This window comes from Schistocerca americana, chromosome 6 (genome assembly GCF_021461395.2).
Source record: "Schistocerca americana isolate TAMUIC-IGC-003095 chromosome 6, iqSchAmer2.1, whole genome shotgun sequence".
NCBI lineage: Eukaryota > Metazoa > Arthropoda > Insecta > Orthoptera > Acrididae > Schistocerca > Schistocerca americana.
In genome coordinates, this window is record NC_060124.1 from 276,208,885 (window position 1) to 276,223,259 (window position 14,375).

Below are 14,375 nucleotides of genomic sequence, written 5' to 3' on the forward strand. Positions count from 1 at the left end.
CGTTTCTTTATTCCTATCCATCACAGAAGTATTCCTCACTCTTTTTCCCGACATTGTCCTGTCAGTGTCAATCAAGTTCAACAGCCACTGTGTCCCTCTCTCTCTCTCTCATACTTGTCTCCTTCGCTCTTTCTACACCACAACCACTGTCTACTATGCTGAAGTATTTGTTACTTCTGTTTCTCACTGCCGCTGTCTTCTTCTCTTTCAGTATAAAAAAGCGCGAATATGTTCGCATGCCAATTTTTTTTTAAATTTTTAATGGTGCTGAGGAAGATAGAATGAGACAGCTTTTCTAAACAGGAAATATTCGCCTTTTATGCTTTGATAGGAGTATTTTTTCGCTGGTTCCCTTCTTTTCCCTGATTCACCAGGGGACGTATTACATTTGAAAAGAATTTTGTGTGTCAGGACAAATCGATAACGCAAAATCGTACAATTTTACACCTCAGACCGGATTTTACGTGCACAAAAATTTTGCAACTGCTTATGTTCTACAGCAAAATGGGTTTCCTGGACCGTTCTGATGATAGCTGATACACATTACAGCATACTTCACCGTGCTACGTCTCTTTATGGACTACGACTTCGCGTCACGGGTAGGTTGAGGTGTACAAGTGGGGTAAATTTGAACCTCTGTGTCCTGCAAATGGATAAAGATATAAAAAACATTCATGGTTGTTCAAGATCGCGATCTTAGGAATATGTCGTACAAATTATAGGTGTGCATAGCCGTCTTGGAATCTGCGGCTCGGTTTTAGTATCGAAAAACCATGTTTTATGGATTTTGTAAGGAACAGTTCGTGAACTAAATGGTGCCTCCGTAAGCCCCTTAAGGCACACCGCAGACTACGTCATTACAAAAAGATCAACCGATTTGCTCCATTTGTCTAAGCTGGAGGAAGAGTGTAACATCCAAACTTGGTTCTGTGCTGTAGTGTATTTACAGTAAGACGATCCTTCTGTTGGTCTCTACCCCAAAGGCTATCAAAAAAACTTTAAACTATCTTTGTATTACCGACAGAACCCGAGGTATTGACACCGGAAAACCAGCGTGTTTATGCGCGGCGTTTAGTAACATATTGGGTGTCGTATGCAGTGGCATAACTAACGAGGAGGTATTGAATAGAACCGTGGAGAACAGAAATTTGTGGTACAACTTGACTAGAACAAGAGATCGGTTGGTAGGACATGTTCTGAGGCGTCAAGGGACCACTAATTTATTATTGGAGGGCAGCGTGGACGGTAAAAATCGTAGAGGGAGACCAAGAGATGAACACACTAAGCAGATTCAGAAAGATGTAGGTTGCAGTAGGTACTGGGAGATGAAGTAGTTTGCACAGGATAGAGTAGCATGGAGAGCTGCATCTGACCAGTCTCTGGACTGAAGACCACAACAACAATAACACCAACATGCAGTCACATGAATACCGATTATTTGGAGCACAGGATGAGCAGTCCAACAGCGTCTGCAGGAACGAGACGGCTACGCCAGTCTACCGAGCTACGTGGAACAGCACGCAGCCACTGCAAGTTCCCGCCTCTACTGCCGCACTTTCTGTCAGTGTCAGCTCCCCTAATTGAGCTCGGTACTACTTTGCCGGTGGGCTCCCTCCTGGGTCGCTCCAGCAGCTGCCAGACGTCTGCTCTGGAGGACAGTGGTACAAGACTGGATGGTAAACCCACCACCCTTCTGTGCTCGAGTAGGGGCCTAGGCGCAACGCGCCGTCACCTGCTGGGGCGAGTTCCACCAGTGAAGGGTGGCATCCCCTTCAAGTAACCTGGCAGTCTGCAGCACTGCTGGTTCCGACTGTGATACAATTACGGCGCAGCACGATGATGCATAACCTACTGGAGGAAAGCTGGGCGCTTACGTCACAGCACGGCAGCCGTCAGCTCCCCCACCACCACACTCCGCCCTCACCGTTTGCTCCAAATGGGTGTGGCGACCGCCTTCACCGTGACGCTACAAATGTAGCCAAATGAGTGCTAATAAAATGTTATGCCTTTTGAGAACACTTAACTTAGCTACATAAGCTTACAACTCCAGACCGCTTCATGGTAAATTTGAAGGTTTTTTAAAATTTTTTATTTATTTTTTAGTCTTCTATGCCAACCTATTCATCTCTTGCAACCTACTCCCTCAATTATCTGCTGGAGATCCCAATCTCTGTCTTCTAATACCATGCAGTTTAATCCCTGATGCATTAGTCCTATCATCCTGTCCCATCTTCTTGTCAATATTTTCCATATGTTCCTTACTTCTCCGATTCTACGAAGAGCCTCCTCATTTCTTACCTTATTTGCTCATATCATTTTCAACATCCTTCTGTAGCACCACATCTCAAATGCTTCGATTCTCCTCTGCTCCAATTTTCTCGTAGTCCGTGTTTCACTACCACACTGCGCTGTGCTCCGAGCGTACATTCTCAGAAATTTCATCTTCACATTGAGGGTTACGTTTGATACTAGTACACTTCTATTGGCTAGAAATGCCCTTTTTTCCAGTCTGCATTTTATGTCCTTCTTTCTCCGTCCATCACGGGTTATTTTGGTAGCTAGATAGCAGAATTCCTTAACTTCGTCTGCTTCGTAACCCCCAATTCTGTTGTTAAATTTCCCGCTGCTCTCATTACTTACGTCTTTCTTCGATTTACTCTCAATCCATATTCTGTAGACATTAGACAATTCATTCCATTCAGAATATCCTATAATCCTTCTTCACTTTCAATGAGGGCAGCAATTTCATTAGCTATTCTTAAAACTGATATCCTTTCACCTTGAAATTAAAAAAAAAATGGTTCAGGTGGCTCTAGGCACTATAGGACTTAACATCTGAGGTCATCAGTCCCCTAGACTTAGAACTACTTAAACCTAACTAACCTAAGGGCATCACACACATCCATGCCCGAAGCACGATTCGAACCTGCGACGGTAGCAGCAGCGCGGTTCTGGACTGAAGCGCCTACAACCGCTCGGCCACAGCAGCCGGCTCCTTGAATTTTAAGTCTACTGAAGTCGGCAAATCCGATGAAAGTGTCTTGACTCTCATTGAGTCTAGCTAGCTTCTATCATCAACTGCAACGTAATAACCGCCTCTCTAGTGCCTTTACTTTTCCTAAAGCCAAACTGATCGTTATCTAACAGATCCTCCATTTTCTGTTCCATTCTTTTGTACATTATTCTTGTCAGGAGCTTGGATGGATGAGATCTGAAACTCACTGTGCGCTGATTCTCGTTCTGGTCGTGATTGCAGTCTTGGTAATGTTTCTTTCCGGAAGTCATATCGTGTATCGCCAGTATCATATATACTACACACCAACGTGAATGGTCGTTTTGTTGTCACTTTCCCCATTGGCTTTAGCAATTCGTATTTTATTTGATCGTAAGTGGTCTAAAGTGCTTTTAAATTCTGACTCTTAATACTGGATCCCCTATCGCTCTCCTGCCGACTCCTGTTTCTTCTTCTGTCACGTTATCAGATAATTCCTCCCCTCACAGACCCTTCAATGTACTCTTTGCACCTATCCGCTCTCTCTCCCACATTTAACACTGGAACTTCCATTGTACTGTTAATGTTACCTGCTGTTAATTTCACCGGAGTTTGTTTTGACTTATCCATATTCTGAGTTAGTCCTTCCAACAATCATCTTTTTTTGTATTTCTGCACATTTTTCATACAGCCGTTTCGCTTTACCTTCCCTGCGCCTCTTATTTGTATCACTCCAAAGTGACTTGTGTTTCTGTATTCCTGAATTTCCCTGAACATTTAGTATTTCTTTGCTTCTGTGATTGCTCTTTTCGGATATGTCCATCCCTCATCAACTGAACAGTTTACTGAGCTATTCATTATCGCAGTATCTACAATCTCTTAGAACTTCAAGTAAATCTCTTCATTCCTTAGCATTTCCGTATACCACTTCCTTGCACATTGGTTCTCCCTGACTTCAGACTGCTCTTCATCCTTACTAAAGTACGATCTGAGTCTACATCTGCTCCAAGCTATGTTTACAATCTGTTATCTGATTTTGGAATCTCTACCTAAGTTTGATGTAATGTAACTAAACTCTTCCTGTATTTCCTTGTCAAGTATACCTTCCTTCCTTGCGATTCTTGAGCAGAGTAATCGCTAGTACTAGCTGAAATTTATTGCATAACTCAATTAGTATGTCCCCTCTCTTATTCCTATTGCACGGCCTATATTCTCCTGTAACCCTTCCTTCTACTCCTTCCCCTACAATCGCATTTTAATCCCCCATGACTACTAGGTTTTCATCTCCCTTTAGGTACCGAATTACCCGTTCAGTATCCTCATATATTTTTTGTATCTCTTCACTTTCTGCTTGCGACGCCTGTATACGTGAACTTTTGCTGACGGTGCTGGTTTACTGTCGAATCTGATGAGAACATCCCTATCACTACACTGATTCTGCCCTACCTTCCTATTCATAACGAATCCTACCCCCGTTATGTCATTTTCTGCTGCTGTTGACATTAGCCTATACTCATCTCACCAGAAATCCTTGTCTTTGTTCCTCTTTTTCTCATCACCTCCCGATCGGCAGTCCCCTCCGGAGATCCAAATCGGAGACTGATACGAAATATTTTGCCGCTGGAGAGATCATCGTGACACTTTTTCAGTTAAGGGACACATGTCCTATGGGTACAAATTATGTGTCTTCAATGCAATGGTTTCGACTGTCTTCTGCAGCCTCATGACGTTGACCACTGCTGATTCTTCCGCCTTTTAGGGGCAATTTCGCACCCTACGGGAAAGAGCGTCCTCTGAACCTCTTCCTCTCCTCCGCCCTCTTTGACAAGGCCGATGGCAGAACGAGGATGACTTCTTACGCTTGAAGTCATCGGCCACCATTGCTGGTGATTTTAATTCAAAGTTTAACCAGTGGCGATATTCGAATTCGGGTCTCCGAATGATTTGGTTGCTAATCTACGATGCTGCCACCCAGACCACAGATCATTCTAAATTTTAAGGTAACGCATTTCAAACTATAATTTCAGGGATCAAAACATGGCGGTGATCTTTGAGAAGATCTTTCGTTTGAAGAAGAACGCCAGGAAAGTAGGGATACATTTCTGAGAGATATCTGGCGGTTAGGACCAGCCATGTAAGGACAACATAACAAATCGGGAGGCTTCCTCCATAATTCGCTGATAAGACATAACTTTTCAGAGCGGCAATACAAAATAGTGCCAGTCTACTGTTTTCTTGCTGGAACCGAGTTCTGAAATAGGAGCCATCACAGTCACTCAGCACTTTTGTCGGTGCCCAGGAGCAGGCAACACACAGCATCCGTTTCCACCACAGAGGACGTCCTGGACAAGCGCCAGCAGCCGTCAGCCCAACATAGAAAATCTTGGGTGCAGAGTATATCACACTTACGGAATCTAATTTGCACTGTTCCCGATGTTACGATTGTGGTACTGTTCCCCTACGTCCCTACGAATTATTTCCGTTATTCACTGTTCAAAGTGGCTGATTCATTCACACCTTCAAGTAATATCGCATCAGATGGTTCTACTGTCATGCGGTTCGGCAATACCTTCATTGGGCATGTAACACCACAGCTGTTTCAATAGCGCGTATTAACTAGTATTCTGGGGTGGCCGAGCGGATCTAGGTGCTACAATCTGGAACCACACGACCGGTGCGGTCGCTGGTTCGAATCCTGCCTCCGGCATGGATGTGTATGATGTCCTTAGGTTGGTTAGGTTTAAGTAGTTCTAAGTTCTAGGGGACTGATGACCTCAGAAGTTAAGTCCCATAGTGGACAGAGCCATTAAGCCACCTAGTGTTCTAGATCAGCTGCACAGCCGTTTGAGTCTTTGCCTCTTATTCTCCATGAGAACTTGTGGCTTCAGCGAGATGATTCACCATCCCTTTTGGATACTGATAGCATATGAACGCCACACACACTCCTGTCCTTCGGCCAATGTGATCACCTGATCTCACTCCCACGGTCTATTTCCTTATTTCCTTCGAGTTTGATGAAGTCACTGTGTAATCGAAAGACAAAGGCGCAGCAGATACGGAAGAGGAAGTGGTTGCTGAACCCCTAGCTGCCAGATTCATTATACAGACAACAGGGCAGTCTGAGGAAGTGTGGCAACATTTTATGTACTGTTGAATTTGTGCATGAAGACTTTCTGTCATGCTAAACAGTTTCTAAACTAAGCTGTTCTGTAAGGTGTATGATGCTTACGTCAGCAAAAAAATATTAGTTTCTGCCCTTTAGTTCTTTATGTCAGGGTATTCGGTGTTGGATCTACTATCACCTCTACAATATTGTCCCAAACTGTTTCAGACGTCATCTGTTCCTGACACACGTTGCATTGATTTGGCACTTCAAATCTCAACTGAAATCAGGGGGTACATCGAGTTTTAAGCAATGGAATTTTTAATCACTTGTGTCTTCCGGAATTCCTACGGTATGTCAAAATTCCACAATCGATAAAAATTGTGGGAGTAAGTAGTGTCTTAGCGCCATAACAAAACAGTAGTACACTTAATGATTATTTTTTAGCATTTTCAAGGAATGCTACAGTTTTTAACACTGGATAATGGTGTGAGAATTAGGTGACACAAGATGTACCATTATTTCATGATGTATCACAGGCGTCAAATCAATACATGTCGTACCAAAAATTTCTCGTGTCGATAGCAAATACATAACTAATAAATTTTATAAACTGCCTGAAAAAATGTGAAGTACCAAGGACATGACGAAACTAAATCAAACTTCTCGGGTAGAGAGGATAAGTGATGCTAGTTCAGTGAGTAAAAAATCGACTCTACAAAGGACTAGGCAGTACATGACGATGTCCTCCAGCAGGTGCGTAATGCCGCGAACGTGGATGTGTTAATCACGTTAGCTGGCCGTAATGGAAGACGGTCGGCGTCGACTGCAAGCTGTGACACGCATAGACACTCTACGTGCTGAAAAGTCTTATATTAATATGTCCTTTAAGCATGAGTTTTTATTAATTTTGTATTTAATTTCCTACGGAGAAATACACTCCTGGAAATGGAAAAAAGAACACATTGACACCGGTGTGTCAGACCCACCATACTTGCTCCGGACACTGCGAGAGGGCTGTACAAGCAATGATCACACGCACGGCACAGCGGACACACCAGGAACCGCGGTGTTGGCCGTCGAATGGCGCTAGCTGCGCAGCATTTGTGCACCGCCGCCGTCAGTGTCAGCCAGTTTGCCGTGGCATACGGAGCTCCATCGCAGTCTTTAACACTGGTAGCATGCCGCGACAGCGTGGACGTGAACCGTATGTGCAGTTGACGGACTTTGAGCGACGGCGTATAGTGGGCATGCGGGAGGCCGGGTGGACGTACCGCCGAATTCCTCAACACGTGGGGTGTGAGGTCTCCACAGTACATCGATGTTGTCGCCAGTGGTCGGCGGAAGGTGCACGTGCCCGTCGACCTGGGACCGGACCGCAGCGACGCACGGATGCACGCCAAGACCGTAGGATCCTACGCAGTGCCGTAGGGGACCGCACCGCCACTTCCCAGCAAATTAGGGACACTGTTGCTCCTGGGGTATCGGCGAGGACCATTCGCAACCGTCTCCATGAAGCTGGGCTACGGTCCCGCACACCGTTAGGCCGTCTTCCGCTCACGCCCCAACATCGTGCAGCCCGCCTCCAGTGGTGTCGCGACAGGCGTGAATGGAGGGACGAATGGAGACGTGTCGTCTTCAGCGATGAGAGTCGCTTCTGCCTTGGTGCCAATGATGGTCGTATGCGTGTTTGGCGCCGTGCAGGTGAGCGCCACAATCAGGACTGCATACGACCGAGGCACACAGGGCCAACACCCGGCGTCATGGTGTGGGGAGCGATCTCCTACACTGGCCGTACACCACTGGTGATCGTCGAGGGGACACTGAATAGTGCACGGTACATCCAGACCGTCATCGAACCCATCGTTCTACCATTCCTAGACCGGCAAGGGAACTTGCTGTTCCAACAGGACAATGCACGTCCGCATGTATCCCGTGCCACCCAACGTGCTCTAGAAGGTGTAAGTCAACTACCCTGGCCAGCAAGATCTCCGGATCTGTCCCCCATTGAGCATGTTTGGGACTGGATGAAGCGTCGTCTCACGCAGTCTGCACGTCCAGCACGAACGCTGGTCCAACTGAGGCGCCAGGTGGAAATGGCATGGCAAGCCGTTCCACAGGACTACATCCAGCATCTCTACGATCGTCTACATGGGAGAATAGCAGCCTGCATTGCTGCGAAAGGTGGATATACACTGTACTAGTGCCGACATTGTGCATGCTCTGTTGCCTGTGTCTATGTGCCTGTGGTTCTGTCAGTGTGATCATGTGATGTATCTGACCCCAGGAATGTGTCAATAAAGTTTCCCCTTCCTGGGACAATGAATTCACGGTGTTCTTATTTCAATTTCCAGGAGTGTAGTTTGATGCTGTTTTGATGTACTCATCCTTGACTTAAGCACATGTCCGCAACTATACCGAGAAAAGTTTCCACACCACATCTTTGTTTTTCATGTTAGTTTCGCACATCGACAAATTGCACTTTCAGGCACCAGGTATGTATATATTCATAATACTTTTTTGTTAGCTCTACTATCCATGAGACAAGTATTCGTAATAACACACTTCTGTAAAATCATGATTGTTATTGCCTTTTTGTTCCAAGCTAGACCTGAAGATGATCTGAAACGCAGATCGAAACCGGTTTTCGGTAAACGGAAAGTTCTGAGCCACACAATGCTTGTTTACTTGCTGTGACAGAAGGGTCACGGTTTCTATGACATGGTGTCAATTATGAGCGGTATATACTCTTCCAATATTATTACAACCAATCAATACATACGTAACAATATCCCAGAAAAATAAGATGAATCTCATTACCTTATTTAAACTTAAACATTGAACTACATTTGCAGTATTGTAGGGTTGGTTGCTACGCAGTTTTCTTGTTTTGGTAGTAAGAGAGTAGTGGGTTTGTCTGTAGACAAGGAAAAGCAGATTAATGATTCGCGGTTCCAATTATCATTTTCGGAATTAATTTTTCTCTCTGCTGCAGAGAGTATGCTGTTCCTAAATTTCCTATCGTATTAAAGCTCTGCGTCGGAGCGCAACTCGAACTCGGAACGTTGCGGGTAGCTCTTACCAACTGAGCAATCCAACATCGACATATCCACTCATTTTTCGACGTTTTCGTATGCTACGGTTATTCTTTCACTTTTAGAACTGCATGGTTCGTGAAATTTTGAAGTTCATTAATACAACCAATATCCGTGCTCGCTGAAGGGCTCCTTTAAAATTCTTTACCGCATCACAGTCTTCACCTGTTTCCATCCAAGTTGTTGTTCCTGCAAGTATTGTTCCTGCTAATGCCATCCAGCCATCTTCTTACGTTATTTCTTTTCAGTCGTTTTTTAGCTCTCGGAATCCAGTAAACAATTCGTCCTTGGTCAGTCTACCATACATTCGACTGGCTATCTCATTTTCATTGTCATTACAGTCACAATTAAGTCTGCCGCTGTTCCCTGCTCCAGATATTTCCCTGTCTCTTCAGATGATTCCCAGCATACATTACTGTCCCCTAAACTGATAACGTCGGGCAAAAGTCATACTATTGACGTATGTTAGAAATAGGCTGAATGAATATCTTGTTTCTCAAGAGATAATAGTAACAGTTTTGTTGAAATCAAGTGGAAAAGCCTTCTCGAAATGTATGAATCTATGCAAATTTGTAATTTATATTTTCAGGCGGTGGAGCCCCGTAGCTGTGAATATATTTGAAAAAGTCAATTACCGCCTTGAGCTGCTAGTTAAGTTTTATATTTGACAAAACCATGAATTACACACTGATATATCGTAACACAGATCGCCAGTCTATAAAAGCTGTGTTAGGTAGTGTACTCATTCATGTTATAACTGCAGTCCAACTGTTACAGCTATAACATGAATGAATACATTAAACACAGTTTTTATATACTGACGATGTAATTTGTGTTTCGATATGATAAGAGTGTCTAATTCATGGTTTTATCATTTGACGATAGTGATTTTATATTTCATCACATGATACAGAATACGTTCATGAACCTCATGATGGCCAGTCGACCGAAACTGTCTGTGTAAACGAAGAATTTTACCCGCAGTTCAAGGCGGTGGTATACCATTGTTCAAAGTCTAATTTATACTCATTGCTCCGATTTATAATTCTGGCCTATGTGTACTTCGATAGTTTTCTGGTATATATTCCCAGTTTGTAACTGTACCTGACTTGTGTTAAACTTATAATGTAACATTATACCTATTAATGAGTAGATTATGACAGCATTTTATTTTTTTTAATTCGGTCAATAATTATACGAAATATTGAAAACCAGATTTTTGTTGACGCTTGAGAGTAACCGGGCGATCGTCTTATGCATTTAGTAATACTGCATAGATGGTTTCATTTGCCGGCTCGTTGTCAATCTTCATACCTTAAATTGCTTTATACAATTCGTCTGGCATTTCTTCCAGTTTGTCACTATTTTCTTTATTAACTATCTATTTTCTTGATTCCTTAAAATAAACAATCTTTTCAAGAGAACTTGGAATCGTCCTTCTTATCCAATATAAGTATTTTTTCTTGATATTCTCATTGTTTCTAGCTCGTTTCCCTTGTCGAATTTTCATCATATTTCTTTTCTTCGCGAAGACTTTTCCGAATGGTTTTGTTTAGTTTAATTTATTCTGTCACTTCGCTGTGATCGTTTGACGCTCTTACCTTCTCTCTGATAGCGACTCTTTCCTTCTTTTGTTTTCCCTTACCTGCAACACCTGCTGCTGGCCTAAGTACCTTTGTTAAACAACTGCTGCTTTCGCCCACATCTGTATCATCCTGATCTTCAGACATGTTGAACTTGTTTAATTTAACTTACCCCCTTATTCAGAAATAGATCCCCATAAACTACAATTCTGACTTTCTGCCTGAAGAGACTGTTCCTTCTTAGCGTCATTTCTGTTTTTGCTCTGAATCTGATACATCTATGATCACTTACAATTTGAAAGTGGTTTAGAACCATCGTATCTCCAAAAAAGTTTTATCGTTTAGTTAAATACAGATTAACTTTGGGATTTTACTGGCGCTTGTGTGTAAATTTCCTTCTGGTTTTCTTCTTGAAGAAGAGACAAGGAGAGACACGTTATTCTTTATGGAAAATTCTACCAACGCTGAGGTCGGCCAGTCCAGAGATCATATCGTAAGCTCCCGAATGAAGGTTTTTGGTTTTTTATTTCTTTTTTACTTTTCGTACTTTCCCGTTTAAATCCCACATTATTATCTTGCTGTGAGACTTTGCATTTAACAGTTCCTGTATTTGTTGACACCAGTCTTCTACTTCTCCATCACAATCAGAACGTGTTGGTGCAAACACTTGAATGATTTCCATAATGTATCTCTTGCTTACCTTTGAAACGAGTCTACTCATTCAGTTTGATATTCCTTCAAGGTCTATATGTTTCTTTTTTCTTTTTTCACAACAACGCTGCCAAACAAGCTGTTTCCATGTTCTGGTGCACTATAGTAATAAACTTCTCCTGTATTTAATCCTGTACTTCAGTCATAGGCATCTTTGTAAACACGAAAGTAATTTTAATTTACTTTTGTTTATTAAATTCTACGCTTTGCGGTTATATATTATTAGCAACGATCAGTGAATTACCTCACTAGCCTCAAGGGATTGTCCAGAAAAGCTATAACAAAAATCTGAGATGTGATGCCACAGCAAGTAAGTTTTGCAGGATCGAAATTGAATCTTTCATCTCCAATTTTAGCATTAATCTGTTTTTTTAATAGTTTTCGAGGTTTATTTTTTAAATTATTTAAAAATTTCATTCTACGCATTCAGCGATTACACCAATCAACGTTTCCTCTCTGGTTTGGTGCTTCCCACCACTAATATCTTTTCTGCGACAACCCTTCCCTTTCAGAGTAGCATTTGCAAGCTACGTCCTCAACTATGTGTTGAATGCCTTCCAATCTCTGTCTTCCCCTAACTTAGTTATCCTCTGCAGTTCCGTCTAGTACCATGGAGGTTGGTCCTTAGTGCCTTAGCATTAGTCCTATAATCCTGTCCCATCTTCTTGTCAATGTTTTCCACATGTTCCTTACTTCACCAATTATGCGGAGAACCTCCCCATTCCTTATGAGTCCCCTCACCCCCACAGCGATGTGTAGCACCACAACTCAAACGCATCGATTCTTCCCTGTCACTGTTTCCCCACTGTCCTTGATTTAATATCATGAATGCTCTGCTCCAAACATTCATCTTCAGATGTTTCCTCCTAAAATTACGATTTATGTTTGAATACAGTAGATTTCTCTTGGCCAGGGATGTCCTTTGTGCCTGCGCTATTCTGATTTTTATGTCCCCTTGCTTCGTCCGTCATGGATTACTTTGGATCCAAGGTACAAGATATCCTTAATTTCATCTACTTTGTGACCACTAATTTTTACATTAATTTCTTGCTATTCTGAGTTCTGCTACTTCTTATAACCTTTATTTTTCCGGTTTGTTCTCAATACATATTCAGTACTCATTACACTATTCGTTCCACGTAACTGATCCCAGAATTTTTCTTCACTTTCACTGCTGGTAGTAGGTTATCAGCGAATCTTATCATTGATATCCTTTCACTATGATTTTTAATCCCACTCTTGAACTTCTCTTTTATTCCCGTTATTGTTTTTTCGAACAGTGGGCTCTGCTAGTTTTAGTGATCCCTCTTGGGTCTTGTACATATCATACAATAATTGTCCCTGTAGCTTACTTCTATTTCTCTCAAAATTTCGAATATGTTGCACCCTTTTACATTGTCGAACGCTTTTTCTAGATCGACAAATCCTATGAGCGTAAGCGCGAAGTCACACCTGCCTGTGTAGTGTTTTTACCTTTCCTAAAACCATGCCAGTCGTCATCTAACAGATCCTCAGGTTTCTTTTCCATTTTTCTGGATATTGTCCTCATCAGAAACTTAGGTGCATGAGCTGTTAAGCTGGTTGTGCTATAGTTTTCGCAGTTATCTGCCCTTGTGACCTTCGAAATTATGTGGATGATATTTTTCAGAAAGCCTGATGGTACGTCGCCAGTCTCGTAGGTTTGCCGTTAGGGAAAACGGATGATAAAATTAATACTACACGTTGTTTTTGCCGTCCTTCTCTAAAGCTTGTTCCAGAAGGTTACGAAATCCACGCAATGATAGTAAGTGGGTAACAAGTTCTATTCGGCTGGGCCACGAAACAACTGGATTTGCTTTAGCTTGCATGAAGTCCGCACTGTGCGGACAAGTAATGCCAGCGTACCGGAACGGCACGTAAAGCATGTTACCTTTTGGGGGACTTGCTTTGCCTTTCAAATGACTCTGTGGCATCTCAACTGTCTATAGAACCTTTTTAACTACCACTGCAGCTACACTGCTGACAGTTCTCTGACAGAGAAAGCACTCTGCTATTGAAACTGAACCGGACCTCAGCTCTCCTCAGTAGAAATCTTTTAATAAGCCGCATGTTGCTCCTAGAGGTATCAAATTATTCACTTCCTGGAAGCTTTTGACGTTAAGTAATTACGTGCCCTTAGGGAGCGCTTTCACAGGAAGTCGTTTTTGTCGGGTCCACCAATCGAGTTGGCCCACTCAAATCACTCAACCATTTCAAAACAGGCTTAGAAATAAAAAAAAGTACGAAATGAGAGTATAGTTTTAAAAAATACAATACACAGTTTCCTCACAGCAGTATTGGAAAATGAACTGAAAGTCACCAGCAGATTTCTACTTTTTAATTTTTGTTTCAACTTATCTTTGTTACAACGTTTAAGGCATTTTAGTTACTACTAAAAGAGAAGAAGTGACTTGTAATAGGACTAAAAAATTAAAAATTGGCCAGGTTCGTATAGGTAAAAAGATATTTTTATGTGATATAATTACAGTTTAACAAGTTTCAGATTTATTATTTTACTTGTAGTGTGAGGCTGTTCGTATAGGACTCAAGCACTGAGGGTTATATATATATATAAAACCCTGAGAATCGAGATTCTCAGTGACTTTTCCCTGTTGTCGATATTCGATATTGATACAGGCAAGATATTGGTCCTGGGATTCCCAGGACTGTATCAGAATCTCTCCAGTAGTTCCCCAGGCTAGTGCAGACACACAGAAATAAGTGAGCAAGAGTTTCACGTTACATACGTAGAGGAAGACAAAACATTTTTAATTACCTACTAAAACATAACTCCAACTTACATTCCATGTTTGCATGCAGTGATGTTAGTCTATTATGCTTTTGACGAATGATGACTGCAGTGTTTGTTCAAA